General features: G+C 41.6%; 1 protein-coding gene across 2 annotated transcripts in view; it reads left to right on the plus strand.

Annotated features, from left to right (window-relative positions):
• CTNNBL1 (catenin beta like 1) overlaps positions 1-26,600 on the plus strand; it is a 227,099-nt gene that overhangs the window by 156,317 nt on the left and 44,182 nt on the right. The window lies entirely within an intron of this gene.

The raw sequence follows: 26,600 nt of genomic DNA on the forward strand, positions 1-26,600 counted from the left end.
TCAAGTTCTCTGAGCCTTTCTTCTGGCTCCTCAAATCTGCTGTTATATGCCTTCAGTGTTTTGTTTTGTTTTTTTTTAAGATTTATTTTATTTATTTATCCCCCTGCCTTTCCCGTTGTTTGCTGTCTGCTCTCTGTATCCATTCACTGTGCATTCTTCTGTGTCTGCTTACCTCCCTTTGTTGTGTCATCCTGCTGTGCCAGCTCTCCATGGGCGTGGGCCATTAGCTCTCCATGGGCATGGGCCTTCACCTCTCTGCAGGCACAGGCTGTCAGCTCTCCATGGGCTTGGGCCAGCTTGCCTCCACAAGGAGGCCCTGGGAAGTGAACCCAGGGCCTCCCATATGACAGACAGGAGCCCAGGTGGTTGAGTCACATCTGCTTCCCAGCCTTCAATATATTTTTAATTTCATTTATTGCACCTTTTATTCCATGAGATATGCTGTTTTTCTGTGTATGCTTTTAAATTCTTCTTTGTGCTCACCCAACATCTTCTTAATATCTTTAATCTCTTTAGCCATCTCGTTGAATTTATTTAGGAGATTAGTTTGAACGTCTGTGATTACTTGTCTCAACTACTTTATGTTATCTGGACACTAATCCTCTCCCTTTAATTGGGTCATATCTTCCTGTTTCTTGGTATGGATTGTAATTTTTGTTGGTGTCTTCACCTCTGGCTTCCTATATGTAAGCATTCTGGGTCCAGTTTCTCCCTTTACTTTAGGGCTTTCTTGTCTTTTCTTCTTTGCTGATTGTGTCGTAGGAGCTGAGGATGTAGTTGGTGCTGTAAGCCATGGAGGCTGAAGCTACCCACATTGCCCAGGATGAGTTTCTCCCACCTTTTTCCTCTGTCAGAGGTAGGGACAGAGCTGCAGCCATGTGTAATAATCCAAGTTGTACAGGAAAAGACTGTATTAGTTGTCTGGAGAGACTGATGAAACTTCAAACCCCTTCATCCCCTACCTGGGGCAGGGATGGAGCTTCAGTTGTGAGCAGCAGTCAATCCCATGTGGGTCCAAAATGACCACTACCTATGTAGACTGATGTAGCACCAGCCTCCCCTCCCTGCCAGGGGTCAGGATGAACCCTCTGGATTGCCCAACAGTCTAATCCGTATGGGCCAAATATGCCTGCAGTTGCCCAGAGAGGCTGAGAGCATTTAGGGGGTGAGAATAGAAGCACTTACACCCAAAAGTTCAGTCCCTGTAAGTCAAAAGTGCCCACCATTGCCCAGAGAGGCTGAGGGAACACCAGCCCCTCCTATCCTATTGGGTAGTGGGGGTAGATCCACAGGCATCCAACAGTCCAGTCTGTGCAGGCCAAAAGTGCTTGCCGTTGCCTGGAAAGGCTGTGGAAACACCAGTCCCCTCCTTTCCTATTGGGGATTAGGGGAGGATCCAAAAGTGCTCACCAGTCCAGGCTGTGTGGGCCAAAAGTACCTTCAGGTACCCAGAGAGGCTGGGCAAACAGTCTTCTTGTCCTCTTTGGGGTGGGGGTAGAGCCACAGGTGCCCAATGGTTGAGTTTATGCAGACCAAAAGCACCTGCAGTTGCCCTAAGAGACCAGGGAACACCAGCCCCCTCATATCCTAGGGGGTGGCGGAGGTGGAGAAGGCACTCAACAAACCAGTTAGTGTGGGTTAAAAACACCTGCAGTTGCCAGGAGAGGCCAAGAATACCCAGCTCCTCTCCTACTGGGGTACGCAGAAGCAGCCCCAAGTGTCCAAGTATTCAGTCTGTGCTGACAGAGAGCACCTGCAGTTGCCTGGAGAGCCTGGTGCAGGTCCCACCACCTTCCTCCCTGCTGGAGATGGGGCTGGAGCCTAGGCTAGGGCTACAAACTGATCTCCATGGAAAGAAGCTAGTCCTTAACTTCTCTGTGATATTTAGTCAGCCCAGGTTCCCCTCATGCCAGGGGCAGAGTCAAAATGGCAAGTACCGGCCTCTTTCCAACTTGGACAGGTTCAGACCCTAGCTGTTCCTATGATTATACTTTAGCCAGCCGAGTCCACCAATCAGTAGCTCAAGTCAGTGGACAACTTTCTCTTCCTCCCCGGTTTATGGTAAATGGAATTTCCAACTCCAGCCACGGAATAGCTCCTGAGGCGGCTTGCACTTCTGGCACCTCCATGGTGTGGAGGTCTCTACTCACAAATCTCTACAGATGAGCCATCTCCTCTTTCCATACAAGGATGTTGCAGGATACTCTTCTGGTCTCCTGAGGCCCCCAAACAGGCTTTAGATAGCTCTGGGTGATTACTTACTACCCTGTAAGATGAGCTGACTCTTAGAACTCCTTACTCTGCTACCGTCTTAGTTTAGCTTCCCCTTTCTTTCTTGTTGAGCCTCTGGGGCTTGGCACACATACAGGTTAGCCTCTGGAAGTTCATCCAGGTCCTTTCTCAGCACCTGTCACCTCTTAGGATCTTCCGCAGACTCCTGCAGTAGCAGTATAGCCCAGTGTGGTACACATGTATCTACTGCTTAGCTGTGTGATCTAATCTTCAGATGCCGTATATAAAATAGTGAAGCTAGCATACCATACAGGGTGGTTGTGAGGGTCAAGTGAGATACATATATTTACTTAGCATAGTTCCCAGAACAGTATAGGCATCTTAAGAATTATTTCTCTCCTCTGCCAGCCGTATCTTCAATTCTGCCTGCCTTGGCACCCATCCTTCTAAGAGGTCAAGGGGAAGCCCAGGCCAAAAGAAGGCCCACACCTTTACTGGAAGGTGGGGGAGAGGGGAACGAAAGGAGGAATGTGGGTGGGGTTTTTTTGGCCTGTTGTCTAATTGCTCCACAATAGCTGTGTGAGAACAGGCAAAATCATTCTTGCTGAGAATGTCAGGAGTCATGATATGCTAAATATGGGGTGGAGTAAAAACAGCAGGTTCCCAAAACTAACAAAAGGGGTTAAGAGAGGGAATTTACAGATTAAGGTGACTCTGGAGAGGTGGGAGAAGCAAAATCTACCCTTGTAACCTAGAATTGCTAGTAATTGAGTTCCTCTTTTGTGAGTTGGGGTGGAGAAAGAAAAGAATGATTGTAATTGAAATCCATTCAGGTTTGCATAATAAAACCTTCAGAAATACATCAGGGGAGGCACGTAACTTACGGGATGATTTTGAAAGAAATAATTTGCCCTTGGTACAATAGCATGATTGACTGCCTCTTGGGTTTTATGAAGAATGGTACAAGTATATATTGTCTCCTTGGTATTAACTGCTTCAGAATAAGAAGGGAAAACATGCCTGGATCCATAAATGGCATTTGACCTTTCCTTCTTGTCTCTTTTTAAAATTCTTATTAAAATGGGCCCAATTTTCCTGTATTGCTTCATTAGGTAGGTGAGTTATTGAGTTTGTAGCAGTTCTAGTTAATTGCACTCTTTTAACATGGTTCCCTTGGAGGCTGTTAAGAGCTTTAAAAGGGTAAGTTACCAAGCAGTATGTAGGGGTGTAGTGTGCATGCTAGGCATGCATACACAGTTTTATCTTATCAACAGTGACAAAAGTTGATTGTAGTCAGTGCTTTAAATAATACTTTTCTGTCATCTGCAAAGAATTGCACAGGAAGCATGTAGTTGCCCTGTTCTTTTTGGACTCTTCTAACAGGGAGGAAGTACAGGCCAAAGTTCCTACACCTCCTGTCAGAGTTCTAAGAGGGAAATGGCAAAACCTGCAGTCAAAAAAGAAGGGAGAAGTTTAGCTAACATAGAAAAAGAAAAAATTAAATCTCATGATGGACTATATAGTAAGACAACCTTTATTGAGACTCTTGCTTCCTTAAAAGACCTACTATGAAACATATTTGAGATTTTGTAATCACTAATTGTGCAGTATCTAAAGAACAGAACAATATCTGTTCGGTCCAGGTAATTTCTTTATGAACATTTAAAATTGGAAGTTTTAGCCAATAAGAATGCTTTTTTTCTTGATGGGTCCTAACCTTTAAAGATGGATGCACATTATATGTTGACTGTGATGGCGCTTAATAAACTTCTTAAAATTAAAATAAATAAATAAATTACAAAAAGACCCACTACAAGGCAGGTTCTGGGGAGACAGGGAATAAAATAAAATGCCTGTCCCTGAGGTGTTCATTTTTGCATGGATTATTAGTATCTTCCCCCACTTCTCTTTTTCATTCCACACGCTCTCCTTGGGTGATCTAATCTACTACTCTACTGCTTTAACCTCCATCTCTCTGCCAATGATTCCAAATCTTCATCTTTAACTCAGGTCTCTCTCCGAAGCTCTAGCCAGCACAGCTAATTAACCAGCAGACAATTCTGCCAGATACTCAAACTCAGCTTGCTCAAAACCATACCCATTCCTTGTTCCCTGCCTAAGTCTCTTTTTCTATCTTGGTAAATAACGCCACCCTCCACCACCCCTGCCACCCACAGCAATAATCAACATGCCATGCCCAACTCTTATATTCCCTACATTTAATAGTTCTTAAGTCCTGAAAATTTTACCTTATAAGAATCTTTTGAATCAGTCCTCTCCATTGCTACTACCTTTGCCCTCATCATCTCTCCTGAACTTTCTCTTTATCCTGATATTACTGGATTTTGTCTAGGTTCTTGACTATGCTGCAGAAGTGAATTTCAAGAGCATGTTTGGTGAGTTAGGCCAGTGATTTATTCAGATAAGAAGGGACGAGAAATGGGAGAAAATAACAGATCATGGGTTCCAGGTGAAGAGGAAGGGGCTGAAAAGTGATAAAGAAGGCTAATTTACAGACTACAATTTCCCATTATAGATTATAAATCCCCAGGTTTACTTGTGTAGTGACCCAAATAGGGGGAGAAGGCCAGAATCGAGGTCCAAAGGCTAGAGAGTGAATTCAGGCCTTGTGCCTGCTTTTTGAACTGTTAATTATTCCACCCCTTTGCTAATGGCAGGGGAGAATTTCAGCTGTTGGCTGTTTTGATTGATTACCCCACCCATCAATCCCCCATGAGGACCCAATGATAAAGTCCTCGGGGAATATCTGGGACTTCTCCTGGCTTCCGGAGGAAGTTTTGTTCTGGGTGGCAGAATCTGGAGGGGGGGCGGGAAGAGTCTTCCAGCAGCCATCTTGGGGTTATTGATGTCCACGTGGACTTCTTACCAGGTTCCAGATCCATGTATTGATTTCTGTATCTTATTAGTCGGCTTCACTAATAAGTCTCTGCTTTAGTTTCCCCACTCCTTCTCCTATCAGAGTCCATCCTGCATGTCACCACCTAGGCAAGGATACATTCCTAGCCCTAAGGAATTTACACACTTAGGAAGAGGAAATATAGACACGTTTTTAAAAAGCCATTTATAGGTATTTGGGGGGAAAAAAAGTATTAGCAAGTACCAGACAAGAGTACTTCATTGTTAAGGAGAACAAGGAACAGGAGCAATTGAGAATGATATATACTTCCTGGTGGAAAGGAGATAATAATATAGGCTAAACCAAATCACACAGGTTATTAGGACCAAAAGGTAAAATGAATTGGTGAAATTGTAGTTGGGCATTTCTAGTACCTATTGCAAAACTTGGTAGGTGCATGGTAAATATTAGTTGAATGAATTAATGAAATTAACACCCATGAACCATGTACTATCTCCTGTCAAGCTAGAGGTATGCATGTGTATAGTTAATACCAAAGTTAAGACATTGTAGAATTCAGAGTATTTTTACCATGTTAACCAATTTATGATTCTACCTTAAGGCCTTTCAGCATATGTCCCATAGTAGAATTCAGTACATATTTATTTTTTAATCTATAAGGATGAGATTAATACCGACATTCTTGGGTTACTCTGAGAATTAAATGAAATGAATTGTACATGCCTAGCATAGTGTGGCGGTTTGATAAATGCTAGTTTATTGTGGATCATTATTTTAATACTGACCTCAGATACCTCACTATAATAAATGTATGCCATTGGTTACGTAAGCCCAGAGGAAGGAATATCCCAGTGATTCTGGGAATGCTTGAGAGAAGAGATGACATTTGAGTGTTCCTTGAAGGATAAATAGTATTTCATTCTTTTGTCAGTGAGGGGAGTGGCAGAGGGGACAGTGGGCACTAAGACATGTATAGCTAGTTATTGGGATAAGGATGGTTAAGAACATGGGCTTTGGATTAAGACAAGATTTAGCTTGGAGTCCTGGTTCTGTCATTCATTTATCAGCTATGACTTTGGAAAAGTTGCTTATCCTCTTTGAGCCTCCATTTCCTCAGTTGTAAAAATGGTGTATTATTAGACTTTATCTCATAAGAGTGCTGTGTGAGGATTAAATGAAATAACACAGGGCAGTGAATGTAGCTCAAGCAGTTAGCATTGACTCCCACATGGGAGGTCCTGGGTTCGGTTCTGGTGCCTCCTAGAGAGAAACAAAAACAAACAACAAGCAAACAAACAAAAACACCAACTCTGGGAGCCCATGTGGCTCAGTGATTGAGCACTAGCCTCCTACATACAAGGTCCTGGGTTCAGTACTCGGTCCCAGTACCTCAAAAAAAAAAAAAAAAAGATAAATCAAGTGCTTATTAGTACAGTGACTGCCATATTTGTATTAGTGGCTGGGTAGAGATGGGTTTCCCATTTGTGTTCCTCTTTCTTCTATTATGTTGGTAATTTTGGAAACACCTGCCTACTTAAATCTGCTAGTTGTAGAGGTGGACTGTAGACATGCCAGCCTTTGTGGAATGTTAGAAGACAAATCCCTTCTGGGAACCCCAGATTTCCACCATATAATTCAAAGATGTTTATTCCTCTTTTTGTTTTATCCAAACTTGGAAATCACAAAGGACTGGTTATGGTGGTCAGAACAATGAGCAATGTGAGGATTAATGATATTTAGTTTTAAGAATGGCATTAAGCCATGTACTAAAAGGCACTTCATGTTAAACAAGAATGAAAATGTCTTGCTATTTTTTTTTTCTTTTATTCCCCCCCACCTTGGGCTTGCTTGCTGTATGTTCTTCTGTGTCTGTATTTATTTTTATTTATTTCCCCCCGCCTTGCTGCTTGCTTGTTGTCTGCTCTCTTTGTCCATTCTCTATGTGCTCTTCTGTGTTTTGTTTTGTTTTTTACGTGTCTCCCTTTTTTGTTGCATCACCTTGCTGAGTCGGCTCTCTGCAGCATTTGCAGGCCGTGCGGCACTCCACAGCATGTGGGCGAGCCTGCCTTCACAAGGCGGCCGGGGGACTCGAACCTCGGGCCTCCCATATGGTAGACGGGAGCCCAACTGATTGAGCCACAGCCACTTCCCATTGCTATTGTTTTTTGTTGTTGCTATTTGCAGGCCTTGTGATTGAACAGTTTCTAGATCAATTCCTTTTCCCTCCCTCCAACTGCTTGGGTTTTTCTGTTTTGTTTTGTTTTTTTTAAGATTTATTTATTTTTATTTATTTAATTCCCCTCCCCTCCCCCGGTTGTCTGTTTTCTGTGTCTTTTTGCTGCGTCTTGTTTCTTTGTCTGCTTCTGTTGTCGTCAGCAGCACGGGAAGTGTGGGTGGTGCCATTCCTGGGCAGGCTGCACTTTCTCTCGCGCTGGGCGGCTCTCCTTTAGAGGTGCACTCCTTGCGCGTGGGGCTCCCCTACGTGGCGCAGCACTCCTTGCGCGCATCAGCACTGCGCATGGGCCAGCTCCACACGGGTCAAGGAGGCCCGGGGTTTGAACCGCGGACCTCCCATGTGGTAGACGGACGCCCTAACCACTGGGCCAAAGTCCGTTTCCCCAACTGCTTGTTTTATTCCTGACCTCAATGACAGAAATGTAAGGATAATGAAATAAGCCATGTTTGGATTTGGGGTTCCATACATCAGGCTTGAGGGGATGGATTTGAGTGTTGCACATGTGGTTGCTAACTGGCTCAAGTTCATATTAAGGATTTACCCATAGGTCTTTCCCACGTAGAGTAAAGTATAATTGTTTACAGTGAGGAAAACAGTGAGACAGACATTCTATTTGCCATCCTGAAGAAAACTGCTCTTTCCTTTGGCTTGGGGTGGGGCAGGGAATAGTAGGACAAGCTAATGACCCGTTCACATTTATTGGGCACCTACTAATAAACTCAGCTTTATAGATATTCATGCTTTATGAATCAGACATTTTTATCTTCTTTTTACAAATGTATCTATCTCAGAGAGTTTGCCAGTGACCAAATGCCTCTTAGCAAGTGAGTGGCAGAAGCAGAGTTTGAGCCTAGGTCTGCTTCTAAAGTTTCCGCCAACCCCATGGTGGCTCTAGTGGTCTTCTCATTGGTAATCCAGAGACAGTACAGAGTTAGAAAAGGAGGGTTGTTTTTGAAGGCACATAGGCCTGGTTTCAAAGCTCTACCCTCAAATTAGCTTGCCTTGGCCAAGTTACTTCTTCTCACTGGGGCTTGAATTCCTCTTGAATCAAATGAACCCAATAAAACCTTTTCCAATAGAGTTTTGTGAAGAATATGATCATAAGTATACTACTTAGTCTCTAGCGTGTAGACAGTCAATATGTGGCAGTATAGTTACTGCAGATCAGCCCTTCCAAAATATTCTTTTCTACCTTTCCCTCACTTTCATGCTTACATGTAGGATGCAAATTCCTTGGCTTTTGTGCTTATGAAACCCAGCTGAGGACCAGGAGAGGCTGGGTCATAACAAGAGCTGTAAGAGAGATGGGATAGCAACTGTTTATCATGATAACCTTTTGACCTGAACTCTCACTTATGGTCCTGGTTATACTAGCCCTGTTAAAATTCATCATTGCTTAAGTGATCTACCAAAGCTTTCTTTTTCAGTTTGAAGCTTCCATCCCAGACTGCCCTTTCAAAGGGTCTGTTTCTGAGTACCCTAAATGTAGGTCATTGAGGCTTCATTCATTCTTTTATTAAACAAAAAGCTAGCTCTTGCTTTGGGGTTTGGTGCTGAAGATGGAAAGTGAAAGAGCCCACAACCCAGCTAGGGAGACAGACATAGAAATCTATATTTTCATTACAAGGTAAAAAGGTAGAAGGAAGTGCAGGGCACTGTGGGAGCATAGAAAAGGGGTTCCTAATCCAGCCTGGGAACTGAGAAAATAGTTGGAGATTAGAAACAACTCCATATAAGGATTGTCAAGTGGAGAAAACCACATGCATTTTTTAAAAAAGGAAGAGGGGGGCAGGGAATAGAGAGTCTTAACCTAGCTGCCTGTCAGAATCGTCTGGGATCTACTGTAAAATGTGGCCTTCAGGGACTTATTCTCCAAGTTTCTGGTTCTACCAGTTTGCATGCATAATGCCAGTGGGTCTGTATTTCTAATAAGTTCCCCAAGATTATCTCCTGAGACCAATCTGGCACCAGTCCTTGGTGAGTAGAGCATGGAGCAGGAGATTAGATATTAGGTAGTTAAGCAGAAGCCAGATCTTGAAGGACCCTAAAGAGCTATTGTGAGGATTTACTGAGTTAATATATGTGCAGTGTTTAGGACAGTGCCTGGCATATAGTAAACATTTATTAAATGTTAGTAGTTATTGCTGATATTAAAGTTATTTCATTATGGTACACCAAAAAAAATTCCCCCAATTTTTTACAGGTCATAGGTTTAGTATTCACTGTAGTTATTTTGACTATTTCAGCTTATTTAGCACAAATTCAATTTTGATATTGAAGACCTGGGTGGAGAGGTTGAAGTAGGAACATTTATCATTCCTGTTTTTCTTTTACATTTTGCATTTTGCCAGGTAGAAACTTAGCTCTTTAATGGCAGCATTAGCTGAATTTTTACTTTGGATATAGAAATTTCCACTGGTACATTTATTATTTAGTCAGTATGACTCTGTTATTTCTCATTTATAACCTTCATTAAATTTTATAGAAATAGTGTGATATGCATTGTGTCTCCTGTATAAAAGTAAAACAAATACCAGGAATGTAGAAGCAATGTTAGAGTAGTCAAACCTTTTTAGGCTATGTCTCCATTGTTGTTAGGTGATACCAAAATGGGGGAGTAATTTAGGGGTTATTAACTGTGGGCCCTGTTTTAGTAAAACTCAACACACGCTATTTACTGGGACATGCTTCCTACAGTTACCATCTTTGTTATGAGTACCCTGGTGGACTTTTACATAAATTATCTCATTTCACCTAATCCTCATGAAAACCCTAGGAGCTATGTATTATTACCCATGGTTTACAGGTGAGAATATTGAGGCGTAGAGTAGTTGTCATTTTCACATCACATTGGCTAATATATGGCCTTACTAGCTATTTTTAACAAGCCTTCCCAAAAGACCCACCAGATAGTCACTGACTATCAGCATCGCTTGAAGATCTTTGACAAAATACATAAGCCTAGGCACCTCCAAAGATTCTGAGTCAGGGACCTAGGACCAAGACTCTCCAAGAATTTCTATGTTTTTAAAGCTCCAGATTCTGTTGCTCAACGAGTACTGAGGCTACTGGCCAGATTGCTCAGAGCACAAAACTTGGTACACATGGTTTTTATTTTCTCTTTGCCAAGAGAAGATTCTTGACATGTTACGTCTTTTGGGGAAGCTTGTTAGAAATAGCTTTATTGCTTTTCTGAGTGAATAAAACAACTAATGTAAAAAATTCAAATCCCACCACCAAGGTTAATTACTGAAAACATATTGGAGGTCATCCGTTCAAACATGTGTTTGGGGAGATGACTATATGTGCATAGCATTTTATGTAAGTGGAATCATGGTGTGTATACTGTTTTGTAACCTGCTGTTTTTACTCACCATGTCTTGGGCATCTTTGGTAGGGATGTGTCTTTTAATACAGTTGGGAAGCTAGACTGTGTATTTTCTGAAGGCAGGATAGATGTGAGGTTAAATTATTAGTTTATAAAGGTGATAGCAGTTTGAAGAGGTGAGTTGTAGTTGGATAGTGATATTGGCTCTTCCAAGTATTGTGCATGTGCTGGGACTTTGAGGTGGTAAGGAAATAGGGTGTAGACTGAAGACTAAGCATTCAAGTTTGTTTGGGAAGAAGTGGGATGCTGTATTAGTCAGCCAAAGGGTGCTGATGCAAAATACCAGAAATTGGTTGGTTTTTATAAAGGGTATTTATTTGTGGTAGGAGCTTACAGATACCAAGCCATAATTTCCCTCACCAAAGTCTATTTGGAACAAGATGGCTGCCAACGTCTGTGAGGCTTCAGGCTTCCTGGGTTCCTACGTTCCTGGGGCTTGTTTTACTCTGGCTTCAAGGTTCCTTCCTTCCTGGGGCTGGCTTCTCTTTCCCCTGTTTGCTGACTTCCCAGGGCTCCAGTTTAATCTTCAGCATCAAACTCCAAAATCAAAACTCCAACATTAAAAGCCCCCAACTTTGTTCTTCGCCATGCCTTTTATCTGCCCTAATCATAACTCAATCATGCCCAGGTACAGATGAGATTGCAAGCATAATCCAATATTTCTTTTTGGAATTCATCAATTATATCAAACTGCTACAGATGCCTTTCAAAAAGTTTTTTTTGTTTTTGATGTGTGAATATTTGAGCATGTTAGAAGTGGTGGTATCTACCAGTAGCTGTAATGTGGAAGGAGATACACTAAAAATAAACTTGTATGCATTTCACTGTTCATAAAGAATGCAATTACATGTGTGAGATGTTTGTTAGTGTCCACCTTTCTGGACTCCTGATACTGGATGTGATTTTTATATTTAGTAGCCAGCAGGTTGATGCTCTGTGTATTTATCATGTTGCAGTCTTACTTTTTTTTTTTTTTTTTTTTTAATGGTAAGAAAATGTCTTTGGCTTGCTTTTGTAGTTAGATTGATTTTGCTTATGGGTGCCCAGATGTTGATGAGCTGTAATTAGCATAAGAAGGAGGTTAGAAAGATTTTGAACATTCTTTTTGTGTAGCCAATCAAAGAACTCCCCAAACAGAAATTATTCTCAGATATTAAATTAAAGGGAAGCAGCCCATTTCTCTTTTAGACTCGGTTCTGTTAAGGGAGGTAATGCTGGACTGGGTAGATCACCTCTAAGGATGGAGGTTGGAGAACCTTGCTGTGAACCCCTTCTATTTGTGAAAGTGTTAACTACAATTCTTTGAGTAGTTAGCCCAAATGAAAGGAGCCCTAAGCTGGATTCAGAAGACCTGGATTTGCTTTTTTGCCATAACTCTTGTACTTAGGCTCTTGACTTGGGCAAGTAATTTGATCTCTCTGATTCTGTTTCTTCACTTTCAAGATGGAGACAATAATTCAGTGTTGTGAGAATTGGATAATGTATAATGTTATATATTATAACACTGTGCACATGTATGATGTGGTGATGTGTATTAAATTTGGTTCTTCCCTCCCTCTTCTGCATTCCTTACTCTTTTTTCCTTTTATGAGTTTTCTTCCTTGTCCCTGCTTCCAAAGTAGAAAGAAAATTATTGTTAATTTCTTCCTTACATGCTGCAGGGTTACCATAAAATAAATTAAGCGTATCATTTTGATAATCACTAAAAAAATATGCCTACAACTTTCTATAATGTATTGATTACTGATAAATCATGTCTCTTTTAAGTATGCCTGCTGGCCGGCAAACTTCTGGAATAACAATGTTTGCTGTTGATGATGGTGGTGACAGGGATGGTGTCTAGCATTTATTGAGTATTTACTGTTGTGGGTACTCAGGCCGCCTCCCCAAGTCTTCGGCACATAGCCACCTGTGTGACCGAGGCATAAGTTAAAAGTTAACAACCCTCCCCAGAGGGGAGAGAATACATAGATGTTATCATAAACTATAATCTTCAGTAAGCATCCTTTCTACAAGTGTAGTGAAAACATCACCACACCCCATGTGTACATTTCACCTAACCCTAGTGGGAACTCTCATACCTACTGGAATGTCCTTGTTCTGAAACCCCTTATATATCACTCCTCATTTTCTCATCTCTTGGTGGAGCACTAACTTCATTCATTCTTTGACCAGCCACCATCAAAGAGCTCCTGTCCGTAAGTCCCAATAGAGCTTATGCCTAACTAAATGCCAGGTGTGATCTTTGGTCTCATGACCTCACCAGCTCGTGCCCTTCAGGAGTTGGGTTTTAACAGCTCTGTTCCAGTATATACATCATGCCTTACCCTACCATCAGCTCTGCATGGGGTATATTAGCTTATGTTATTACTGAGGTAACATTTCCCAAAGTAGTTAAGTATGCCCTGAAATCACACACACACACACAGGTTAAATTAATATCTGCTAGAACCTATAGCCCTGTCTCTCAGGGAGACATCTGAAAACCAGACTTCATCACCAAAGTTGCAAAGTGGTAACTTTATTTCTGGAAATCAAATGGGAAAATTATAATTTTGACAGGGCAGGAAAGCTCTATTACCACATTTTCTATATTTGGTAATGTGGGATATGAGATTTTATATATGACTTCAATCTATTTTTTTTTTTAAGTTTTATTTATTTTTCCCCTCCCCCCCCCCACACCCCATTTGTCTGTTCTCTCTGTCTATTTGCTGCGTCTTCTTTGTCTGCTTCTGTTGTCAGAGGCACTGGAATCTGTGTTTCTTTTTGCTGCGTCATCTTGTTGTGTCAGTTCTCCATGTGTGCAGCACCATTCCTGGGCAGGCTGCACTTTCTTTCGCGCTGGGCGGCTCTCCTTACAGGGTGCGCTCCTTGCGCATGGGGCTCCCCTACACGGGGACACCCCTGGGTGGCACGGCACTCCTTGTGAGCATCAGCACTGCACGTGGACCAGCTCCACATGGGTCAAGGAGGCCCAGTGTTTGAACCGCGGACCTCCCATGTGGTAGACAGACGCCCTAACCACTGGGCCAAGTCCGCCACCCAATCTAAATTTTTAAAACAATGAACATGTTATAATAAAGTTTTTTCTATATATTTTGTATTAAGTTAGATATGTGTTCCTGAGCTATAAGCTTGACATGGATCTCAGTAGCAGGGTAGTGGGAAAAGCACAGCCATTTAGAACATGCAGACTTGAGTTCATATCCCAGCTTGTACCAGCTGTATAACATTAGATACATTAATTAGCTTCAGTGATCCCAGATTTTTCGTCTATTGGAGTGGTCTCAAAGTTGATCCTGCTTCTGAATCCTGCTTATGATCTTATTAAAATGCAGATTCTGATTCAGTAGGTCTGGGGTGAGGCATCAAATTGCATATTTCTAACTAACTTCCAAGTGATGCCAGTGCTGTTGGTTCTCTGACCATCCTTACAGTAGCAGGGATCTATAAAACTGGATAAAGTCCCAGGATTAAGCTTTAAAATGAGAGATGCCCACGTCTGGACACAGCCTGATGGTTTAGGCCCATCTCAAAGCAACCAGAACCAGGAGTAATTTAGGAAGTCTGTGAAAACCTTTGTCTGTAAGGTGACCCAAAACAATCCTCAACTGTCCTCTTCCGAGAGAGTTCATTCACTCCTCAGTCATTCGACCAATATTTGTTGAACACTTTAAGATGCCATGAAAGGGCTTAGCCCTAGGTAACACAAATAAACCACATCAGACCCTGCCCTGGATATATTTTCAGTGGGGAGATAATATGCAAATAGTGATTACCATACATTAAAGGTTACAAAGGAGGTAGCTACAAGTTGCAGTTGAAAGCAGCCGAAGGAAGAAATTGGCCTCAGGCTACTTGGGACTGCCTTGGAAAGATAAAAAAGAAGAAGGAATTTCCCCAGTAGACTAGAAAGGGAAGAGCTTTTAGGCAGGGAGGAGGACATATGCAAACGTGCAGAGAATGTAGTGGGACTCTGGGAAAGGAGGCATTCCAGTGCTGTGGTCTCAGGGATTGAGTTTAAGCTAGAATTAGATTTGCCTGTTACTGAGGCAGTATGCTGGCTGAGTTATCAAGGCTGGTGAGGGGTGAGCAGGAGGGCAGAGGACCTTGACCAGGACAGCATTCTCCTAAACCACCTTGGCAGAAACTCGTAGCCAGAGTACCACAGCTCTTGTATGAGCCCAAAACTTTCAAAGAGTGAGACAGGAAGGAATCACAGCCCACATTATTTGTTGTCTTCCTTAGCTATTGTCTATAAATCTACTAAATTCACTTTATTTTTCAATACCTTTTCTAGATTCGTCTCTGTTAATCCCAGTTTTGGTCTCTCCGAAAGGTAAACCTCTCCTTCAGTCTCTAGTATTAAAACCAAAAACCTCTGGAGTTTAATCTTGAAATTCCTAAGGCTCCTGCTACCCCACCCCATACCCTTAGTTCCTTTTTCAGATAATTGCTACATTGTTCTCCTATTAACTGGCTAACTATTGGAAGTATTGCCTTTCTCCAGTGGATCCTTTGCTCTTTTCGAAAACCCTAGAAGGCAGAGCAGATGTGCCAGCTTCCCACATAGGAGGTCCCAGCTTCAATACTGGCCCCAGTACCTCAAAAAAATAAATAAATAAGCCCTAGAAGATGCAGATGAACTGCCTCAAGTGCCTCTAAAAGACAAATCTGGTTACATGACTCTGCGACTTAATCCTTCAAAGACTTCTTAACATAGATTTAGGATAATATCTAGACTCTAGCATGACATAGAAGACCTAAACATCTGGCCAGTTCTGTTCCTTGCTTTTTTTTTTTTTGATTCTTCAGCTAAGACAGCCAAAGAGATGATTTATTTTAACACGTGTTAACACTCGGCCACAACTGAGAACAGAACTAGTCCAGAATGTCACAGGTCCAGGGCAAAGGACCAAAGGGACTGCTTTGGTGTGAACAAGATGGGTGTCTCTTAGAGGTGTTCACGAAGTCTGACGACCGTTGGAAGTTCTAGATCCATTGTGTAGAGTTCTAGACAGTAGCACGCAGTCAGTAACTTGTACCAGGTTCCCGGGCCTAGGGCATTCCATGTTCCTGCTCCCCTCAGTCTCCAAGGGTGCACGCGCTAACAGTTTACTTGGACCTCTGCCTCATCTTTCTTCTTTTGCACTTCAGTCTGCGCATTCGCTTCTTCCTCCACTTGGCTCTCATGGCGCGGAGGTTTCCAGCAAGATGGCTCTAAGGCCGAGAGAGCTCTGTTCCTTGCTTTAATTCCTTTGCTTATCCTCTCACCCTGTGTCCAGCCATACTAAATTATTGCAGTTCCTCCATTTTATTCTCTTTTTTTTAATCTTTTATTTTATTTTATTAATTAAAGTTAATAGATCATAAGGAATATTACATTAAAAAACATTTTTAAAAAAAACAAAAAACATAAGAGGTTCCCATATAACCCACTCCCCACCCCGTATTTTATTCTTTTTTAATCTCCCTAATTTAACACAGGATACTTTCCTTGACTGAGACATTCTTCTACTCCCTTTCAGAGAGACTGACTACTTATTCATTGGAATTTCCCCCAATCCTACTTCCTCCTTACAGCCTTCCCTGATTTCCCACTTCTGTTCTGTACAAGTGTCTCTCTCTTGTACTTCCACCGGCATCCCTTACTTGTGGTAGGTTGCTTGGCTTGCTTGTTTTCACTCAACTAGAAGCAGTACCTAGGGTGAAGACCATGTCTTATACTGGGAGAAGACAGGGAAGATTTATTTCTTACATCCCTTTAAGTAGATCCAATCAGAAGAAAAAACAATTATTATGGAAAACTTTTTAAATATACAAAGGTAAATAGAATTATATATTGAACACTTGTGTGCCCATTGCCCAACTTCATTGATTAATATTTTGCCAGTCTTGTTTCATCTCACCTCCCCCCCTTTTTTTCCCCTGGAATATATTAAGGCAACTCCAGACATTATGTGATTTCATCTCATAAATGGAATCTTTAGTTTTACAAAATTAATAACTCATATGAACAAGAGCCTTGAATTTTAGGCATTTTTCTAGCCAGAATACATGTTAACATTGGCTTAAACCAAGTTTTCTTAACCTCAGTACAACCATCCCTTTGGAACAGGTAATTCTTTGTTGTGGAGGGCTGTTTTGTGCATAGGAGAGTTTTGGGGTTTTTTCATTTTTATTTATTTCTCTCCCCTTACCCCCCTAGTTGTCTGTTCTCTGTGTCCATTTGTTGCGTGTTCTTGTCCGCTTCTGTTGTCAGCGGCACGGGAATCTATTTTTGTTGCGTCATCTTGTTGTGTCAGCTCTCCATGTGTGCGACACCATTCCTGGGCAGGCTCCACTTTCTTTCGCGCTGGGTGGCTCTCCTTGCGGGGCACACTCCTTGCGTGTGGGGCTCCCCTACGCACCCCTGCGTGGCACGGCACTCCTTGCGCGCATCAGCACTGCTCATGAGCCAGTTCCACACAGGTCAGGGAGGCCTGGAGTTCGAACCGCGGACCTCCCATGTGGTAGACGGATGCCCTATCCACTGGGCCAAGTCCACTTCCCATAGGGGAGTTTTTAACAGCATCCTTAGCCTCTACCCTCTAGATGCTAGGAACGCCCCTCAGTTGCAACAAACAAAACTGTCTCCAGACATCACCAAATGTGTGTGTGTTTGGGGGGGGTGCTTCTCCACTGCCTCGTCCCTGCCCTCCTCCATTGAGAACCACTGATGTAGAGAAAGGGAAGAATTTTATAGATGTTGGGGAAATTGAGTCCCAGAAAGGAAGAATCACTTTCTGATTATTTGCTTATTAATTTCTTGCTGAAGAGTGAAATCCATGTATCCCTGTGCTAGTATGCATTGCTGTCTACCAAATGTAGTTCTAGATAGCTTTAGGAGCTACCAGGGTAATGTCAGAAGCTTCCCAGGAACAGGAAAACTTCTCAAAATTCTGGTGGAGGTGTCTCACTAAAGAAGGAACATCATAGGGTCAGGCTGAGAGGGCAGTTATAGAATACTGTTACCTGCGAGGACATACTGCTGCTGATTTGCATTTGTGCTCAGCATCTGCCAAGGCATCTCATCATCTCCCTTTACCAAATATTTATGATGAAGCAGGAATGCTTCTTGGATTCCACAGTGATAGAGACAAGTAAGATTTGTTTTATAAAAATTACTGTGAAGTCAGTTTTTGCCAGAAATCATCTGTTTTTGTGAAAAGCAAAGAAACATTGGCATTTCATTTTATAGCTTTGCTCAAAATGGGCTCCCTGCTTATTTCCACAACTCAGTTTGCTAAGCAGTGCCCTGGAAACTTGGGTGCTAATAAACATAAAGATCTGAGGCAGTGCAAAGAAAGCCAGTCTTGGTAGTTAGATCATTCAGGCTCTGAGAACTTGGGTAAGGTACAGAATCTCTCTGGGCCTTGTTTTTATCATTGTAAAATGGGGAGAATAATTCATAGCTCCAAGTCATGAATATTAAATGAGAAAAAGGTATGTGAAACACTTAACATGGTAATCTGGCACATAATACTCAAACATTTTTTCTTCTCTCTTAAGAAAGACCCATTGAAAAAGAATGCAGCTCTCTTGAGCCCTTATATTTGACAATTGTTGATTATATCCTGCTTACTAAAACAGAGCATGAAGTTGTTTTTCACAAATGCAGTATGTGTTTTAGTATTAACTAGGTTTTTTCATCTCTTCCCTGTGATGTGTTGGATCCCTGTTAGAATTTGATCCTGAAGCATTTTCACAGAGATGACTGCATATTTCCACTGTAGTTTTTCTTATGTGTGAAAGGTAATAGAATGACTTAGTCTCAAACTAGAAATGAAAGAACTATGTTATAATAGCCTTGAAATTCCTTCTGTCCTTTCACTCCACCATATTCCTCCATATTCCTGGCTAATAGAAGAAGGGTTAAGAAGTCAGACTTCAAGAGAATGAAAATAAGTCTGCCTTGGATGTGCAAGCAAGTGGTCTGGTTTCTGCGGAAATCAGCTGAAGCCCTAGAGCCTGGAGGAAGAGTGTGTGGTGGTGCTCAACAGTTGGCAAGCCTGCAGCAACTTAAAGGAGGACCTTACCTGCTTAATATGGGAAGAATAGAAGGAGGAGATAGTGGCTGATTGAAGAGTGTAAAAGTAGGACTTGTGAATAACATGAAAGTAGTAAGGAAGTAGTTTTAAATCTTTCCCTGAAGGCCTTGGAAATTCAGGTGTTGTTTTTTTTTTTAACTGAATTTTAAAAGTCTCGAACAGATATCCAGAGAAGCCTTTTGAAGGAGTATGAATACACCCCCTTACTTTGGGGCTGTGATGACCAACACTCCTGCAACCAAGCAGGTTGATACTTCGAAAGTGGGAAATTGGAATAGTGAAGGAATCACTGATGGGGGCGGGGGCGCAGTGGGAAGGATTCTGAGCATTTGTGCTTAACCTTCAATGTATCAGAATCCAGGTAGTAGTGTGTCATGATTTGACAGGATTCTGCTGCACTTTCCCAACCTTTTAGAATACAATAAGCTAACCATTAAAAAGAACACTTTAAAAAATCACACTACAGATATTCAGGGTGTATGTACCAGTCTTGTTTTATGATCTAAAAGATTTTGTATGTGTGTGTTTTGTTGGATGGGGGTAGGGAAAGGAGTGGTAACTGTATAATGTACTTTTCAGACCCCAAAAGAGCTTTTTGGCCATAGAGTCAGTTTAAGTTAGATGAAATTAACTCCTGAAAGTGATATGCTATGGGAAACTACACTGTGAATCAGCCATACCTGATGTACGGCTGTCTTCATCAAAAGCACTCAATAAAAGGACTCAGTTTGGAGAGTCAGAGCCTGTATCTGGGTAGTCAGCCTTAAGGCAGTTTTTCAAAATACAGCCAGATATAGGTGCTGCTGAGGTGATTATTTGTGAGGATAAAACAAAGGTGCTAAAACTCCAGACATTTAATTCTGCCATTACAAAGATGGAGGTTGTGGCAGTTTGATATTGTTTATGAATTCCAAAAATAGATACTGGATTATGTTTGTAAACTGGTCTGTTCTTCTGGGCATATTAGATTTGCTTGTTGATGTACCCCCAAGCACCTGTAAAAGTACCTGGCTTCCATATTCAAGATTGCCTCATTCTCCCAAATAGCTCCAGTTATTGTTTATATTCTAAACAATAGGAAAGCAAAAGAGGGAAGAGGAAGAACAGAAGGGGGCATGGCCCCCTGGAAGTTCCATATACCAGCTGCAGTTAAATTTCTAGCCTGAATTTAGTCACATAGTCACTCCTACCTTTAAGAGAAGCTGTAGTGTGTTTTGTTTTGTTTTAAAGCTGGGCATATTACCTCTCCAAATAAAATGAATTCTATTACTAAGAAATAAGAAGAGAATGGGTATTGGCTTCGCAACTGGCAGTCTCGGCCATAGCCAGATTGCTGCCATTTTGTATAGACCATCCCTCTTGGGTAGAGTTTGGTCAGGCCTTCTCAGAGGTCCTAAAGTCATTGGTGCCCAGATCATCCTTCATGGTGCTTCCCAGAACCAGCATACCCAGTCTGCACTCCTGTCACTGGAATGATGGGGTTGGTTTCACTGACAAAGCACATTGTAGGAACCATTAAAAACAAAATAGAAAACTACAGATGGGAGTCATTGTCCATAGAAGTTGATTTATATGCACGTGACAGGCGCTAAAACCTTCACGGACCTCTCCATCATCCCATCTACAATGTGAGTCTTCCCCTATAGATGAGTACTTGACCTAGGAAACTTCATGCTTCTGCCCAAGCCCTGAAAGGGGATGTCAGATGCCACATCATTCTGATCTTTTCACTCTGAGCCCTTGGGGAATAGTAATGAAGCCAAAAGAAGCATTTCTTGAACATACATAATCCCTTCTTGCTACAGGCACAATTTCCCACAGATACAAGGATATAAATTAGTTAAGATAGCGCTTAAACACCTTTTCTCCATAGTGCTTCTGGAACATTCTGAAAGGAGGGAAAGGAATTCCATGGGGACAATGAAAATAAGTGAGTCAGCCAAAGGCAAAAGCATCCAGTAGGTGCTAAGACAATGTTTGCAAAATCTCATCTCAACCGAAAACTGAGAATAGTGAGGTGATTTTTACTATATTTCAGGTTAAATGGATTTCAGTGGGCCTGTGTCACTGGAAAATGCATTCCGATTTTCAAAGAGCAGACATATGAAAACAACTTTACGGAAAAACAGCCTTTGGGAATCTCACCATTTATATTCCAAGTTCACATCTCTCTCACCTCTTTTCTCACCTCCTTTCCCCAAACATTTATTAAGAAGATTTTCAAACATACAGAAATTTGAAAGAACTGTACCCACCACTTAGATTCTGCAATTAACATTTTGCTGTATTTATTTTATCCATCTGTCATCCATCCATCTTATTTTTTGATGATGAAATAAGTTGCAGACATAAGTATAGTTCATCCTTAAACACTTCAGCATTCATTCCATTAACATAAGAGTTCAATAATTATTTGTTCTTTTTTTAGATAAAATTATATAAATGGAAATGCACAGATCTTGAGTGTACCACTTAATGAATTTTAACAAATATATACTCTAACAAGATAAAGAACATTACCACCACCCCAGAAAGTTCCCTCATGCCCTTTCCTAGTAAGATCCCTCCCCCTACCTCACAAAGGTAACCACCATTTTTATTTTTTTCACCATAGATTTAGATTGGCCTGATCTCAAATCTCATATTTATGAGTATACAATTTGTACTCTTTTGGGGTAAGTCTTCTTTGGCTCAGCATACTGTTTTTGAGATTCATCTATGTAACAGGCATAAGTGGTTTGTTCTGTTATACTGCTGGGTCCTAATCCATTATATGGATAAACCATAGCTTATTTTTCCATTTTTACTATTGGCAACCTCTTTCAAGTTTTTAGCCTTTAGGAATAGAACTGCCTTGAATATTCTTATACAAGTCTTTTTTGTGGCTGTTTGTTTTCATTATTTCTTGGGTAAATGCCTAGGAGTGGAAAAGAATATTAAGGCCCAGAGAGTATGTGGGGAAGAGCCTCAAAGTCTGAACTGGAAACCTAAATCTCCTAACTCTAGTCTAGTATTCTTTATATTATACTTCTCTCCTTCCCCTGAGAAGGGAGGAGGAAGGAAATGGTACTTCTTTCTGAAAAAGCAACTATTTCGGTTTTTGCTCAGGGAGAATTAACTGTTAGATACACCTAAATGCAATATATGGTGTTTATGTATGTTTCTGTAATAATCTTTGCCTGGCCCTGTGTCTTTTCTATTGTAATCTCTGTACATAATCATTCAAGATGGTTTTTCTGAAACATAAATCTGATCATTCTGTTTATCTTTACAATCTATCCTATAGGTCCTATAGGATAAAATCTACTCCTTAGTATAGTGTAAAAGGCTCTTTCTCACTTTTCTTTTGTTTTTATTTATTTTTAATTTTTTTTTATTAGGCTAGCAATTTATTAAGGTAGGAAGGGAAGAGGAAAAGGAGAAAATAACAGATGATGGGTCCCAGGTAGAGAGAAAAGGGCTGAAAAGTGATAGAGGGCTGACTTTCAGAGTACAATTCCCCATTATAGATAAAAATGCCCAGGTTTTACTTGCATGTTGATCCAAGCGGAGGTGAAAAAGGCCAGAATAGGGCATGAACAGGCACACGTACAGAGCTCTCTCATTTTTCTTCCCTTATTTTCAATCCTGTCGCCCACCTACCTACCTGTCCAATGCTCTGCTCCTTCATCTCTCCATACAACCTCTTGTGTTTAGCCTGGAATGCCCTTCCCTTTTGTCTAATAAATTTCTACTTATTCATCTGGATTTGGCCTACCTATACCCTCTCAAAATATTGAATGTTGTTTATAGCTAGTTGTTACCTTATTTTGTTATGATGTTAGATTTAGCAGTAGTTGAACACTGCACTGTAATTGAAGGTGCAAAGAGGAATAGAGAAGGCCCCTTTGTCTTTGAGGAATTTACCTTCTTTAGGGAGCTTCCAAGAACAGAGTAGTTTTGGTGTAACATGAGAAGTACTCATATGTACAGCAGTGTATTAGAGCTCACCTCCCTACCTCCTTCCAGGCATTAAATATTTTGAAAGCTTCATCAGATAAAACTATCTCATTGTTTTGGCTGTTTCTAGTGAGGTTGAATGCTTTTTTTCATCTGCTTATTGGGTTTTGTTTTTTTTTTAAGATTTATTTTATTTATTTATTTCTCCCCACCCCCTTGTTGTTTTTTACTTGCTGTGCTGTGTCTGTTCATCTTCCTTTTGTTCGTTAGGAGGCATTGGGAGCCAAACCCGGGCATCTGATGTGGAGGGAGGTATCCAATCACTTGAGCCACCTCCGTTCCCTGCTTTTTTTTTTGTATCTCTCATGTTTTTCCTCCCACATCTCTTGTTGCATCACCTTGTTGCGTCAGCTCACCACATCTGTCCATTGCATCTGCTTGCTGTCTTCTTTAAGAGGCACCAGGAACCTCTGCTCCCTGCTTTGTTGTGTCTCTCATTATGTTTTTTTTTTTTCCTTCTTGTGTCTCTTGTTGTGTCAACTTGCCATACCTGCCCACCACACCAGGTTGCTGTCTTCTTGAGGAGGCATGGGGATCCAGATCAGTGACCTCCCATGTGGTAGGTGGGAGCCCAGTCACCTGAGCCACATCTGCTTCCCATTTTTTAATTCTTGAGGAAAATGATCAAGTTTCATTGTAATAGAACTAACCAGGTTATTTCCTAGCTGTGAGACCCTGAGAGGGCAATTATCTTTTGCTGACTGAGTCTCCAGTTTCTCATCTATAAAATGAAGTGAATAATAAAATTTAATCTCACAACAGGGTTGTTGTGAGAATTATGTGAAATAATATGTGCAAAGCAACAATAGGTACATAGTACTTCTCAATAAATGTTGCCTCTTTTATTCTACAGTCTCTAGCTCAATGCCTGCCATATATTCAGTATTCAGTAAATGTGAAGAATGAGAATATATGTACTTTGTGTATGTGTTAAAAGGGTCTATATAAAGATACACAGATCCATTTGTCTTGAGAAGAATGATTTGGCTTGCATTAATATTTAACTGAAGTGGCTGAGTACACATGCGTGACTCTTCTTGGGTTGCCACATCTCCTGCTAGGCATAGGTCCATTATAATGAAATGTAAAAAGGGAAAATAATAATAATAAAGGCAGAGTGTAATGTTATGGCTTGATTTGACAGGGCCTCCTGCTACTTCAGCTGCCAGTGCCAGGCATGGAACAGATTAATCTGTATTCCAACACACCACTGCTGAAGTTAAGATCAGTCTAATCAGGGTATTTTAAACATCCTGTTTGCAGCTTTAGTCTTTTTTTATTTAGTGCTTTCTCCACTGCCTGCCCCCACCCCATTGTTCACGTTTGCTGTGTCTGTTCGTTGTGTGCTTGTCTTTTTTAGGAGGCACTGGAACCAAACCTGGGAACTCCTGTGTGGGAGGGAGGCACCTAATCACTTGAGCCACCTCTGCTCTCTGCTTTGTTGTGTCTCTCATTGTGTTTTTTCTTGCTTGTGTCTCTTTGTTGTGTCATCTTGTTACATCAGCTTGCCGCACCATCCTGTCATGTCAGCTTGCTGTCTTTGCTCATCTTCTTTTTTTTTTTTTTTTTTTTAATTTTTTTATTTTTTATTGACTTTGTAATAATATTACATTAAAAATATATATGTGAGGTCCCATTCAACCCCACGCCCCCACCCCCCCTCTCCCCCCCCCAACAACACTCGTTCCCATCATCATGACACATCCATTGGATTTGGTAAGTACATCTTTGGGCACCTCTGCACCTCATATACATTGGTTCACATCATGGCCCATACTCTCCTCTATTCCATCAAGTGGGCCCTGTGAGGATTTACAATGTCCGGTGATTACCTCTGAAGCACCATCCAGGGCAGCTCCATGTCCTGAAGACGCCTCCACCTCTCATCTCTTCCTGCCTTTCCCCATACCCTTTGTCCATTATGTCCACTTTTCCCAATCCAATGCCACCTCTTCTATGTGGACATTGGATTGGTTGTGTCCATTGCACCTCTATGTCAAGAGGAGGGTCAGATTCCACCTGGATGCTGGATGCAATCCTCCCATTTTCAGTTGTAATCACTCTAGGCTCCATGGTGTGGTGGTTGTCCTTCTTCAACTCCATCTTAGCTGAGTGTGGTAAGTCCAATAAATCAGATTGTAGGTGCTGGAGTCTGTTGAGGCTCAGGATCTGGCTATCACATTGTCAGTCCAGAGATTCAAATCCCCTAAATATATCTTAAACCTCAACATTAACTGCACCTCCAGCACATTAGCATGAAAGTCTTATGAAGGGAGATCCCATCTGAGTCCAGATTCATCACACATAAACACCATTTCCAAAGAGGGGCCATCTGCCCTGGTAGTTAACCCCATCGGCCATGACCATAACTCCCATGGGTCTCTTTAGCCCTCAAAGGAACCAATATCTGGGGGTTGTATCTGCTTTATCTGTCTCTCTGACTCTGCTCAGTTGTGCATGAGGGCAAACCTTCTGCCAGCCTCCAGACTCTTTTTTAGAAACTCGTAGCCATATAAACTCATTTCTCCTTTCCATTTCCCCCTTACTTTAGGTCAAACAGCATTTTAAAGTCATGGTATTTTATGTAGACATGGATATTCTGCTGATCCGCATTGAACCTTCCGTATAAGGTCATTTTCCAGTTTTTGCTCATCTTCTTTAGGAGGCACCTGGGACAGAACCCAGGACCTCCCGCATGGTAGGTGGGAGCTCAGTCGCTTGATCCACATCCACTTCCCTGCAGCTACAGTCTTAACAGAAACCAGGATGTCTGTCCATCTTGGGGAGTTGGGTGGAGGGAAGGCAGCAGTAGGTAGGTAATGAGGGTTAGCAATAAAACAGAAATAGTTTTAATTTTAGAAATAAAAGATGAGCACAGCTCTTTAATTTCCTTAAAATAAAAGTGCTAGTGGCCTTGGATGTTCCACGGAAACAAAGGCAACTCTGCAGCATGGCCTTGGCTTTTAAAGTGGCTCTGCAAGATCTTGCCAAGAGACAATCCTGATTGTTGAAGTAGAGGGACCATCTCCATCCTAAGAACAGAACTCTGGCTGACCTATGTGTCTGTCTTAACCATTTGGGCTCCTGGAAGACAGTTGCAGGCTCTGAAGCTGGGTGAAATCATTCCACAACTAGCCAGGCTGGGCCAGTATTTAGATACCAATTAATGCCATTTACCTATCAATCTTCTCAGATGCCCTTGCTGTTGAGAGTCTTTGCTTTACCAATTCCCTATCCTTTTCTGTCATGTACTTTTAGATATAGTAGACCCCAAGCACCTGGAAGACAGGATCAGTGTCTTGATTGTCTTTGTCCCCAAACTCTGTATCTTATTCATTATAGGATTCCTGTAACTATTTTATAAATAAATTATTGCATCAATGTCAGTTCTGTGCTGAAGGTCCCAAGGCCTTCTCCTGGGGCCCAGTTCTGCTTACTAATGCCTCTTTCCTTTCTGGTGAATGTAATCTTCCCTGCCTTCCGGGACTAAAACATCACCAGAGGTGCAAGCAGGACACTTGAAATTTGGAGGCACATTTCTTGGCATGGAAGGATTAGGAAGTCACATTTAGAAATTGTTAACCTCCTCACCTTCTTTATCCTCTCCCTACCCCCACTTGGGAGAATTGTTGATATAGTGTTTTATGTATCCCTGATTTCAAGAATATGGTCCAAGTCTGTGCTTCAGGAAGTAGATGTGCCCATAGAACTGGCTTCTGTCTACCAACTTTACCATAGAAACCTTGGAGCTGTGAATTCACAGCCTTTCACTTT

Source organism: Dasypus novemcinctus, chromosome 24, assembly GCF_030445035.2.
Source record: "Dasypus novemcinctus isolate mDasNov1 chromosome 24, mDasNov1.1.hap2, whole genome shotgun sequence".
Classification (NCBI taxonomy): domain Eukaryota; kingdom Metazoa; phylum Chordata; class Mammalia; order Cingulata; family Dasypodidae; genus Dasypus; species Dasypus novemcinctus.